Below are 14,119 nucleotides of genomic sequence, written 5' to 3'. Positions count from 1 at the left end.
TAATATATTTATAGTTTTTAAATAGTTTTTGTAATTTGTTATATTTTTCATAATTCTATATAATTTTATTTTTTTTTAATTTTCTATAATATTTAAATAAATTTCAAGAGAAAATGCTATTTTTGCACCATGTGGCACAGTCTTGGCATGACACATGATATAAGACGGCAAATGTTAAAGTTACGGTCAAAGAGCTTAATTCATGGGAATTCTGCAACAACCCATACCCGACTTGACCGCCGGGTCCGAGCTACGAAATGTCACATTCGTTATTGAAGCAATTGTGATCACATTTGCAAATCAATTAAACAAATTATGCATGCGATCATGTTCAATACATAATCACAAGATGCAATTTAATCATTTCTGAGATTAAAATGAGCTTATGAAAGCTCTTTCGATAATCTGAGGCCATTTGAAGACTAAAGTGTAAATTTTTCAAAGTTTATTGAATTGGAGTAGCGACCATGAAAGGATCATGTTACGACATCAAGGGTAAAAGCTCAGCATCGCGATTTCAATAGTGCAATGTTGCTATTCTGGAAATAGGAGGCTGACATCACGACTTCAGCAGGGGATGTTGCAATGTGGAAAGCTGATGTCGCGACATCAATAGATTAGTGTTGAGACATGAAAGGCAGACTCCTTCAATATTTGTACCATTTAACTCAACCAACCAAAAATCTCATTTGGTCTTTAAACCTCAAAATGCAATTCAACTTACACATGTATTTAATTACATAGCTTAAACAATTTAGCATTTTACTATTTATATGTAATGTGTAAGACTATTCATATGCTTGAACTAAAATTTGACATTTACAAATTCCCAGTTCCAAAATGACCATTTTCATTATAAATCGACTCAAACCTTAGGTACATGTCATATATTTAAAACATAAAGAATTATACTGTTAGAGATTGTGTGACCCAAATCTCGTCACTTGTTGAAGAATAAATACAATGGCAAAATAATGGGATCTATGGGGGTAAGAGGCCAAAACTCTATATAAAACTACACTTCTTCTATTTGACATTAATTAGAATAGGGTTTTTCAACATTTAAATAGATGTAGTCGAAACTCCTATTGTATTATTCAGTTTTCAACATAGTGAATTTTCTCCTCCTCTGCCCATGGTTTTTCTCGAAAGGGTTTTTCACGTAAAATTTGTGTGTTCTTAAATTTTTTTTCTTATTTCTTTACGATCATTCTACTGCCATTATCGACTTTAATTATAACAAATTGGTATCAAAGCTTTTTGGGTTGCTTGTTTCAATCACGATAATGACGATAATGAAGTATGACATTCCGCTGTTAGATCGCAACACCAGATTCGCGTTGTGATAGGTAAAGATGCAGGCAGTTATTAAACAGATGGATTTGAAGGATGCCCTACTAGGGTTAGCTAAGATGCTTTAGAGAAGAAGCATAAAGATCAAAAGGCTTTAATAAAATAACATTTGCATCTACTGAATGATATTCTACAAGACGTGCTGAAGGAGAAAACCGCCGCTACATTATGGGCAAAGCTGGAGTAGCTATGCATGTTAAAATCCCTAACTAGCAAGTTGCATCTAAAGTAGAGTCTTTATTCTCATTGTTTGGAAGAAGGTACATTTTTAGTCGAACACTTAACCGTGTTTAAAGAAATCATCTCAGGCTTAGAAGCTATGGAGATTCAGTATGATGAAAAGGATTTAAGGTTAATTCTGATTGTTTATTGCCTCATTCACATTCAACCTTTAGAGATACAATTTTGTATAGTTGTGAATCTCTCACAATTAATGAAGTCTATGATTCCTTAGCCTTGTATGACAAGATAAAACATCTTGTGGCTGGATCCAAGTCTCAGGGAGAAGGTCTCATTGTTCGTGGGAGATAAGAATGAAATACTGGTTATAATCGTGGGAAGACTCAAGAACGAAATCCTCGTAGTAAATGTAAAGGTCGATTGAGATCTTCAAACAAAGGAAAATCTTGTAATTTTTGCAAAAGAAAGGCAACATTAAGTCTGAATGTTATAAGTTACAGAATAAGATCAAAATGAAGGTAGTGAATCAAAAAGAAAAATAACCAAAACAATCCGGTGAAGCTAATGTAGTAGAAGACTAAAACGATGGTGAACTCCTAGTTGCTTCTATTGACAACTCTAAAGTGAGCGATGAGTGGATCCTCGATTTTGGTTGCATCTTCCATATGAGTCCTAATCAGGATTTGTTTACAATATATGAAACAATTTCTAAATATGTTGTTCTGATGGGAAACAATGCTTTATGTGGAATCATAGGTATTGACATGATAAAAAATAAGATATTTGATGAAATCGTCAGAACACTTAGTGACATTTGAAATGTACCAAAGTTAAAGAGAAATTTGATTTCATTAAGTGCTTTTGATTCAAAAGGGTACAAACACACAACTGAAAGTGGGGTTCTAAAGATTAGCAAGAATTCCCTCGTGATGAAAGGGCAGAGAAAGACTGCAAAGTTATATGTTTTTTAGGGTTCAACTGTTATTGGTGATGTAGTCATCACTTCTTCTTCTTTGTTAGATGATGGTGTTACTAAAATTTGGCATATGCATCTAGGGCATATGAGTAAGAGTGGCATGACAAAATTAACCAAAAGAGGACTTTTTAATGGATAAGGAATTAGAAAACTGAAGTTCTGTGAGCACTGCATTATTGAGAAGAAAAATAGAGTTCGATCCACTAGAAGAATCCATAACATGAAGAGAACGCTAGATTATGTTCATTCTGATCTTTGGGGACCATTTAGAGTGCCTTCGAGGGTTGGCGCTAATTATATGCCAACGATCATTGACAATTTTTCTAGAAAAGTTTAGGTATTCTTCCTGAAGCAGAAAAGTGATGTGTTTTCCACATTTAAGGCTTGGAAGACTATGATTGAGAAGCAGACAGGAAAATAGATATAAGACCTCCGTATAAATAATGGCTTGGAATTCTATTATGATGAGTTTAATAAATTGTGCAAATCAGAAGGGATAGTGAGATACTTGACAGTTTGTCATATTTCATAAAAAAAACAACATTGCAGAATGAATAAATAGAAAAATCATGGAAAAGGTTCAATGTATTGTCGAATGCTTGTTTACCGAAGTCATTTTGGACTGAAGCGACCTCTACTGCATGTTTTCTGATTAATCAGTGTAACAACCCGTTTTTAGTGAAATCAAAACAGTGGTTTCGGGACCACAAAAATAAAGTTGAAAAATTTATTTTATTTTTATTTTATGGTCTACAGTATGATAAAATACCGTATAAAAATTTTGTTAAGAAATTTTATCTTTTACATACTTAATTTGATAAAAAGACTAAATTGCTTAAAGTGCAAATGTTGTATTCTAATAGCTAAAGGTATTAAATAGCTATAGAATTTTAAATTCAATGTCCTTATATAGTAATTAGCCATTAAGGTTGTTAGTGGATAAGCATGGATTTGTCATCATTGGAATTTTAATGAATTGTTAAGGTTAATTTTAGGAATTAGTAATTAAAGTTATAATAAATTAAATAAAAAAAAACTATTATCATCACCTTCCACCAAAAAAAAAAAAAATCTAGCCATGGAAACTTGAAATTTAGGCAAGCTTATTTTGGTCAATTAGGTATACATTTTTGTCCCGTTTTTTACTATTTCTATGTTTCTAAGATCGTTGTAGCTTAATCTAGCTAGCCAAGGAATTAATTTTCAAAATTGTTAAAGTATTAGGGTTTTGCGATTGATGAACATGCTTGAGTTTTGAAGATTGATGATAGAAAATGAATGGTTTTTGTTAGATAAACAATTTTTGTAAAGATATTTTTGGTGAAATTATCAATTAGTGACTAAATTAAAAAATGTGATAAATTTATGGTAAAATTTGTGAATTTTGTGAAATATATGGGTTGTTGTTAATATGTATAAAAATTGGCTAGGCTTGAGTAAGGATTAAATTGCATGGATTTCATTTTTTGAGCTTAGGGACTAAATTACAAAGGAATTAAAAGTATAGGGCAAAATGGTAATTTTGTCAAAATTCCATGTTGGATTAAATAGAATGAGAATTATATTGAAATGAGTTAAATTTATTCGTGCAGATCCTGTCAGACCTTGTACAGAGTTAGATTGAGGTAAAAAGAAAATATCAGATTAGTCCCCTCCGTATCTACGTACACTCGTCGAGGTAAGTTCGTGTAATTAAATTGTATATTTATATGTTTTAAATTGAATTATATGTATGTGTTTGGTATATTTTGATGTGTATATATGTGGCCTTATCATATTTGATGTGTGTTTGATATGGTAGAATGAAAGAAAGTAAAATGTGGTTTGAATATGCATATATGTATTTAGTCATTTAGGTGAGTTTGGATACTTGGTTGACATGTTTTTAAGTTGTCATTTGAGGTGCCTAAGGGAATATTGGTTGTATGTGGTGATATTTCATGTTTAAGACTTGATTTTGGATTGTTTTGAATGCCTTGTTATGGCTTGTTGATGTCCAAAAATGTTAAGTTAGGTTGGTGTCAAATTGGGTGAGAAATGTGGCTTCAAATTATTTTCGTCCACACTGGCAGAGACACGGGAGTGTGTCTCAGCCGTGTGTGACACACAGCCAGGTGACACGACCGTGTGCCCCCTTTATCTTCTTTAGAATGCAAGTTAGTGTACTCACACGGCCTAGCACTCGGGCGTGTGGCTTGGTCGTGTGACCCAAGTTAGTGAGTTACACAGACATGACCGTGTTTCCCTATTTTGAATGTCCACACGGCCTAAGATACGGGCGTGTCTCTTGGCTATGTGAGTCACACGGCCTAGCCACACGACCATGTGACCCCTGCAGCTTTGAAAATTTTTAATGTTTTCTGAAAAATTCTTTACGTATACGATTTAGTCCCGACTTGTTTCTAACGCATATTTTGGGCCTTGAGGGCTCGTATAAGGGACAATATGTACGATTTTGATTGGTTTTTGACAAGAATGCTACATGATATGAAATGTTTGCATTTTCTATCTGTTCAATTTGTAAACTCCGGTAATTCTTCATAACCCTGTTCCAGGAACAGATTCAGGTTAGGGGTGTTACAATTAGTCTCCATCCGTAGCCATTGAGAAAAAGACTCCACAAGAGGTATGATTTGGTACTCCTACTGATTATTTTGATTTGAAGATTTTTTGGGTGTCCTACGTATGCTCATATTGATAATGGTAAATTGGAACCTAGATCTATTTAGTGTGTTTTCTGGGACATAAGGTTGGTGTTAAAGGGTATAAGTTATGGTGTCCTAAAAATAGAAAAGTTGTGATTAGCAGAGATTGTTATTTTTTATGAAACTGCTATGCTACTTAACTTATCTCTTAAAGAATCTTTCGATAAACACCAATAGAAATTAAACACACATGTGAAGTAGGTAGAGCTTCAGATTGATCAATGATCTACAATAGAGTCTACTACTCAAGTTAGTACAAAAAATCAGAGTAGAGTTGCTTTTTCACCATAGTGATCATCATAATATTCTATTGCCAAAAATAGGCCTAGAAGAGAAATTAAACCTCCAACAAGGTTCACCGAGGCTGATTTAGTTGCTTATGCTTTAAATGTGGCTAAAGATATAGATGCAAAGCAAGAGCTATCTACTTATTCCGAGGTAGTTAGATGTGAAGATTCAAGAAAGTGGATGATTGTCATGCAAGAAGAGATGAAATCACTACAAAAGAACAGAACGTGAGACCTAATGAAACTTCCTAAGGGTAAAAAGGTTGTTCATTGTAAATAGGTGTTCAAGAAGAAAGAAGAGACTCCAAGCTTGAAGAACCCAAGTATAAAATAAGGCTGGTTGCAAAAGGTTACAATCAGGTTCCAGGTCTAGACTTCATAGATATGTTTTCTCCAATACTTAAGCATAGTTCTATTCAAGCCTTGCTTGGTATTGTGGCCATGTATAATTTAGAGCTTGAGTAGTTATATGTGAAAACAACATTCTTACAGGGAGAACTTGAGGAAGATATTTACATGCAACAACCAGAGGGCTTTATAGTTTCAAAAAAAGAGGACTATGTTTGCTTGCTAAAAAAGTTCCTTTATGGCCTGAAACAGTCACCTAGGTAGTGATACAAGAGGTTTGATTCATTTATGACTACTCATGATTTCAAAAGAAGCAGTTTTGACAGTTGTATTTATTTTAAGAAATATTGTGATGGATCATCTGTATATCTACTCCTTTATGTTGATGACATGTTGATAACAACCAAAGATAAATGAGAGATAAGAAAGGTCAAAGCCTAGCTTAGTAAAGAATTTGAGATGAAATATTTGGGAGCAACAAAGGAGATACTCGATATGGAGATTCCCAGAGATAAAAAAGCATGTAAATTGCATATAAGTTAGAAATGGTATATTGAGAAACTTCTTTGTAGGTTCAATTTGCAGAGTGTTAAGCCTGTTAGTACTCCATTAACAGCCCACTTCAGGCTTTCATTGGCTTTTTCTTCGCAATTAGATAATGAGATTGACTACATGTAACTTGTTCCATATTCTAGTATGGTGGGATCTCTCATTCATGCTATGGTTTGCTCACGTCCAAGTTTATCATATACAGTTAGTAGAAACATGGTGAATCCTGGCAAAGAACATTGGAAAGCAGTTTAGTGGATTTTTAGATACTTACAAGGTACTACTGATGTTTGCTTACAATTTGGAAAAACTAGAGATAGAGTCATTGGGTATGTTGATTCTAATTTTGCTAAATACTTTTACAAAAGAAGGTCACTCATAAGGTATATCTTTACTATTGGGGGTTGCGCCATCAACTAGAAAGCCACTTTGGAGACTTTAGTTACTTTGTCTACTACTGAAGCTGAGTACATGACGATTATTGAGACTTGTAAAGAAGCTATTTGGTTAAAGTGACTCTTTGATGAACTCAGTAAAGACCTTTTTATCAATACAATGTTTTGTGATAGCCAGAGTTCCATATTCCTTACGAAGGATCAAATGTTTCATGAGAGAACGAAGCACATTGATGTTTGGTATCATTTTGTGTGTGATATTATTGCTCGTGGTGATATCGTTGTGAGAAAAGTTAATACTTATGATAATCTTGTGAATATGATGACTAAGTCACTTCCTATAACCAAGTTTGAGTATTGCTTAGATTTGGTTAGTGCTTATTGTTAAAGAATACCTCTTTAGGGGTTCTGTGGAAGAGGTGAAGAACTTTTTTGTTGAGAATTCGTGTTAAGGTGGAGATTGTTAGAGATTGTGTGACTCAAATCCCGTCACTTGTTGAAGAAATAAATACAGTGACAAAATAAGGGGATCTGTGGAGGTGAGAGGCCGAAACTCCTTATAGAACTACACTCATTCTATTTAACATTGATTAGAATAGGGTTTTTCAACCTATAAATAAATGTAGTCGAAACTCCTTTTATATTATTCGATATTCAACAGTAGTAAATTTTCTCCTCCTCTATCTGTGGTTTTTCTCAAAAAGATTTTCCATGTAAAATCTGTATATTCTTAGTTTTCTTTTCTTATTACTTTGCGATCATTCTACTACCATTATCGACTTTAATTATAACATATACAAACATTGTTGAGTCGAGAGTTTTAGATCGAATGCTGGATCACTCCTCAAGTCTTCGAGATTGACCTGCTATCAAATGTAGTAGTTATTTTGGGATATTTTTGCACTTGAGGAGCTTGTTTTCTAGCCATTTTAGTATTTATTATTGCATTTTTAGTATTTAGTAGTCTAGTATTAAAAGTTAAAAAAAATAAGAGTTTTTACACATTTTGTGAGTGTTAGTGACTTATTAGGCCAACACGGGCCTTAGGTAGTTCTAATATGTTGAATTAAGTGTGTAGGATGTTCAATTTAGGGCCCAATGGACGTAGGAATGTGGGACGAGTAAAGTACAAGCTTCTTAAGCAGTGAAAGTACGACAAGGACTTCCAAGCCCATAATTTTAGCATCGTGTCATGCCATAGCTTGTGTATGGCGCAACATAGGATCGACGTGGAGCCCAAGTATTTCAAGGCTATTTTTGTTCGCACAATCAACTTTGCACAAAGACTTAGGATGTGCCGAAGACCTAACTCTGGCTACTCACACTCCTATAAGTAAAACCTTAGGGGTTTGATGTAACTAGGTCATTTTAGACACATCCAAAAACCCTTGTAGCTTAGGAGTAAGATTTAGATTAGTAAGATTTAGATTAGGCTTTCTCTTATTTTCTTAAAACGCTTTGTTCTCTTCTCTAGGAATTAGTTTTGATCCAAGATTTCTTTCATTCAATTGAAGTATTTTAGTTTATTATCCTTTGTAAGTAACAACATTTATTATTACAATCGAGAGATTCGCTATTCTGCTCTTAATCGATACAAATTAGGATTATTCTACATCTTTTTTTTTCTTTTGGTTTAATTGTGTTATTTACATGTTTACATCAATTGAGTTTGAGATTATGAATACCAAGAGTAGCTAATTTCCTTAAGTGACATTAATGAGTGGATGGGGAAGTGATGAACGAAAGATTAAGGGTTTGTCAATCGAATTAGTTTATATAAATTACGTGTTCTTAAACCCTAGACTTGACAACCCTAGGAAGTAATCAATGATTAAACGAGGTTGGGAGATAAGTTTTCCAAGTAAATCATAATTCATCCTAGTTGAGAAAGTGAGGTCGGGAGATAAGCGAGTATCAACCAATTAATTAATCAATTAGAGTCCGTGAGGTAATAATTGGTTAGTTAATAGTTAATCCACCCTAAAGCCCGAATATAAAGTTAATTACAACCCCTGAAACAAGTTAATCTTCTTGATTGGTTTAATTGATTTAATCGTTTGTTTATTTTATTGTTTATTTACTTTAGTTATTTAATTTCTAATATACATCTTTTTTATGATTTATCGTAATATAAAATTTAATTATTACTATTTAGACTTATTGTTGTAAAAAAAATTTCAGTAGATCTAATTCATCCTCCCTTGGGTATGATCCTCGAAATATTTCCATGTGTTCCGTTGTACCACAATACTACATTACAATTTGACCCATATACTTACTAACACCACTACTTCAATTTTATATATATTTGTTGTTGTATTTTTCAGTCAAACATTCACATGTTAGACGACGATTAGAGATCTAATAATACCTGCGCAAGGAATAAACAAACCGTACATTGAGCGATAAAACTCAGTGGTATATTCATGATTCAAGTCATTAATACAAAAGCATTAACATATTAAAGATACAATTCAACACATAATCTAATTTCATTTATGCAAATTTCATGAATCAAGATTATGCACTAATCCGTTTAACCAAGTTCTATAAGTCACATATTGTAATCACATAACATATTCATTTCCATTTCATTTCATACTATCTATTCATTTCATTATCTTGTTCTTTCTTGAATCTATTGATTCATATCTATTCCATATTGGCTCCCAGGGATTGTAATAATTTGGTTTGCATGATCTTTCACATGCTATCTTTAGTCACATTTCACATATATGTACATATAGTACCATTTCATATCATTATTTCAATTCAACATCATTTATCAAGTTCATATTTTATAATCCTTATTAACCAGACTCAAACTCAAGATAGATACACAGATCATCTAACCAACACACCAATTTTCCACATCAGTGCATTATCGAATAAACTGAAGTAAAGATACTAGCACACAGTGCATCATTTGATAAATAGAAGTAATCACACTGGCACATAGTGTTGGATCGTCGATACGCCCTGTGGCGTAGTGAAAAAATTATTTCAGCGATCATCAACCACTGATCCATGTACGAGAAATGAATCGGGTTGAAAAAGGTTGAAAAATGTACCTTTTTTTATTGAAAATGTTGAAAGGATGCTGCTGATTCGATGTCAATTCCAAGCCACAACGAAAATATCATGGTCTCTACATAATCCACCTCGTAAAAAACGAACAAACACTTTCTCTTGAACTTTTTAGAGAGAATTAAAAATGGTTGCTAGACCTTTATTTTATTAAGTTGGTAACATTAACACACTAAGGGATTATCATCCTTTTCTCCTCCTTAATATCACATATTAAAAAGGAAAACCAAGATTATTCCCTTGTTAATAGAGAAGGCAAATGAAAAGTTAGAAAAAAGAATTATATTCTTTCCAAAAGAATATAATATTATTCTCATATTAATAGAGAAGACAAATGAAAATTTAGAAAAAAAGGAATTATATTCTTTTCAAAAGAATATTAATTTCCATGTCTTTTATATTTTAACCAAAATTAATTAATAGAACTATTTATATTAATAAATTCAGTAAGATATATACAATTAATTTTTTACATGAATCAACTTCATATATTAATTATATTCTTTCCAAAAGAATATCAATTTCCATATATTTTATATTTTAACTGAAATTAATTAATATAATTGTTTATATTAATAAATTTGGTAAAATATATATAATTAATATTTTGTATGAATCAAATTCATATATTAGTTTTATCTATGTTCTCTATTTGTGTACAACAAGTTTGTACATATAATGTATTTAATATTTAACTATCAAATTAAATTAATTCAACAATTAATTTAATTCATGTGACAATGATAAACCGTAATATATACATATTTTTACCCCATACTTGGCATGTTTATGAATGATTTCTAAACCTAATTTAACAGGAACTGAATTGAGTATAGTTAGGCCTGCTATTGCTACAAATAATTTTGAACTAAAACCTAACACGATTCAAATGATACAACAATTTGTTCAGTTTTATGGTTTGCAGGATGAGGACCCAAACACTCATTTAGAGAATTTTCTGAAACTCTGCGACACTTTTAAAATTAATGGTGTTTCTGATGATACCATTCGCCTTCAGTTGTTTCCCTTTTCGTTGAGGAATAAGGCTAAACAGTGGTTGAACTCGTTACCAATAGGGTCAATCACTACTTAGGAACAAATGACCGAAAAATTTTTACTTAAGGAATTGTGGTAAGTAAAGGTAAGGATGAGGTGGACCACAATGAGAAAAAAACTGGTAAGTAGAGAATATAAACCTCGAGTGCCATACCCTAGTGCGACAATGAAAGACTACACGGATGAACAATTTGGTAAATTCCTTAAATTATTAAAGAAAGTACATATTAACTTATCGCTAATTGAAGCTCTTTCGCAGATGGTAAACGTAGTTAAATTTTTAAAGGAGCTTTTAGCAAATAAATAGAAGTTGGATGAGGCATCGCATGTGGAGTTGAATGCAGTTTGCTCAGCCATTCTTCAGAATAAATTGGCCAACAAATTCAAAGATCCAATGAGTTTTACGATTCCTTGTTTAATTGGTAGTTTAGATGTTAATAATGCATTGACTGATTTAGGGGCAAGCATTAACGTATGCCCTATAAAATGTTTAAACAACTAGGTCTTGGGAAACCCAAACAAACTAGGATGAGCATTAAGTTACCAGATAAAACCCTTAGATTTCCTAGGGGTATCATTGAAGACGTACTTGTCAAAATTGATAAATTTATATTCCCAATTGATTTTTTTGTTCTAGACATGGAAGAGGATAGTGACGTACCTTTAATTTTATTACGACCCTTTTTAGCAACTGCTAGAACCATTATTGATGTTGGTATAGGTGAACTCACACTTCGTGTGGGTGATGAAACAATCACTCTTCAAGCTCGTAATTTGAGTAACATATCGAATATTGAGGGTGGTTGTATAAATCATGCTACTAATACTAATCATGTGGTGCAATCTTTTTTACAGGAAACACGTTCGAAGAGCATACATGAGCCATGTTCAAGTAACAACAAATGACCCATATATGAAGAAAGAAGACTTCAAATCGATGAACTAGACGAATGGCGGACACAGAAATCGAGAACACACGATAAACCAAAACCATGCCATGAAAGACTCAATGTTTTATCAATTTAACTTAAGGTTGGAGACAAAGTACTATTGATGCGGCAGACCCTCATATTACCACTTCTGAACCTAATGGAGCAATCCCTTTTATGGTACTTAACATTTTCCCATACGGTACAGTCGAGGTAACTCATTCCAAATTCGGCACTTTTAAGGTCAATAGTACTCGTCTAAAACCTTATTTTGATAAAATTGATAGCAGGAATAAGGAGTGTAAACTCCTCGCACCACCATGACCACGCAACAGAGAGGTGAGTCGAGCTTAGACTCTAAATAAGCGCTTCTCGGGAGGCAACCCGAGCATTAACAGTGTTGATTTCTTTAAATTTTAGTTTTTAACATCTAAATCAATAACTGAGTCCTTGAACACAGGCTTTCCAAATTCACATGGCCAGGCACACGGGCGTGCCTTAGGCCGTGCTTATACCATAGGCGGTGACACGGTCGTGCGATACGGTCGTGTGAAAACAGAGCAAAAAACACGAAATTCGATACGTTGCCATGGTTGTGCGACATTGCCGTGGGCAATCTTGCCAAATTAACATGGGCGTGCAACACGCCCGTGTCTATAAGCCGTGGTAGAAATTGAGAAATTAACACGGGCGTACAACACGCCCGTGCCCACTACCTATGGTCGAAACTGTCAAAATAACACGGGCGTGCGCATATGTACACTGACGTGGGAGAAGCAAACGAAACAGGACACGGCCGTGTGCACCAACATGCCCAAAGAACACAGTGTGGGCCGAATTCTAGACGCGCCAAAATTTGAAAACCACGAAACACACGGGCTGAAATAAGGGCACACGGGCGTGCCCCATGGCCGTGTGCCCTAATATCGATATAAAACCCCATTATTCATCATCCCCTTCCCCAACACCCTAACCCTAGCCGTCACTCTCTTCGCCACCGTTGCCACCTAAGCTCCGACCATCACCTCAAAATCCACCATTTCTCCTCCCTTTTCCTTCATACGCATCAAAATCTTCTCTCTTGTCCTCCCTTTCCTACACATTCCTTCCTTCCTCTCTCTTTCCCCACACTACAAACCCCCACCATCGAGTCACTGCCATGCTACTTCTGCTGTCAGCTTTCGATGAGTGTCATTCAAGGAGTTTACTGATTTACGTCAGTACTGTGTTTAGAGGTTCGACAGTCCTGATGCGAGGTTTGACAGTATCGATGAGACTTTGTGGTAGATTCACAAGCACCTCCATATCACTCCTCCAGCACCACCGGCTCACGACACCGATGATGAGGACCTTTGAGTCCACTTATTTTATTTTTATTTTTTATTTTTATTTTTAATTTTATCTTTCTTTTATTTTTAAAGACTTATGTTTTTATATTTTGAGATATGTTTATCTTAATGGTTATTATCGAGTAAGCCCTTAATTCTCTTCCACAGTTGTGTTTATTTTCTTATTAATAGCTCAGAATCATACCTTTCATTGGTCATATCTACAAATCCAGCCTTCGCTATTCCAAGGATTTCATCCAAACATTCAGGGCAGTTTCACTTCTCTTCCTTTCTTTTGATATTATGCTTACATTGCTATTATATATCTTTGTACATTGAGGACAATGTATATCTTAAGTGTGAGGAGGTTATTTATATCTTGTTCTCAAATAATTTCTCATTATTGGAGTAAATTTTGATTGATTTATGATTTTTATTGATATGTTTTGAATTAAATCATAGGTAACTATGCATCGATTGTTTAAACTTTAAGACATTAGAGAATCAAGTATGATAATTTGAAACTTTTAAAAATTAAAATTGCTAGGTTGTTTCCCTGAATTGAGGTATTATCTTGAAGTTTTGAATTTACAGGATTGACATCAAATACCCATAATTTCTGTGAGACTTTGAGCCTTTTAGACATATATCCTTCTTGCTCACTGATTTTATTGGTTATGAGTGTGTCAACATTGAATTGTTATTCTAGAACTTGCATCGATTTTACATGTCAAGACCACACCTTTGATTTGATATACTAAAATGATAAAGGCACTTAGGTTTTAACCTATTTACCCCATAAAAAGCTTACCCACATAATTGACACCTAGTGAACCCCTTTGGGCCTTAACTATTTTTTCTTAATATTCCCCTTAATAATAAACCATAACTTAACCCTTTTTGATTCATTGAGAATTTTTTCTATT

This window comes from Gossypium arboreum, chromosome 12, assembly GCF_025698485.1.
Source record: "Gossypium arboreum isolate Shixiya-1 chromosome 12, ASM2569848v2, whole genome shotgun sequence".
Lineage (NCBI taxonomy): Eukaryota > Viridiplantae > Streptophyta > Magnoliopsida > Malvales > Malvaceae > Gossypium > Gossypium arboreum.
This window is presented reverse-complemented; position numbering follows the sequence as displayed.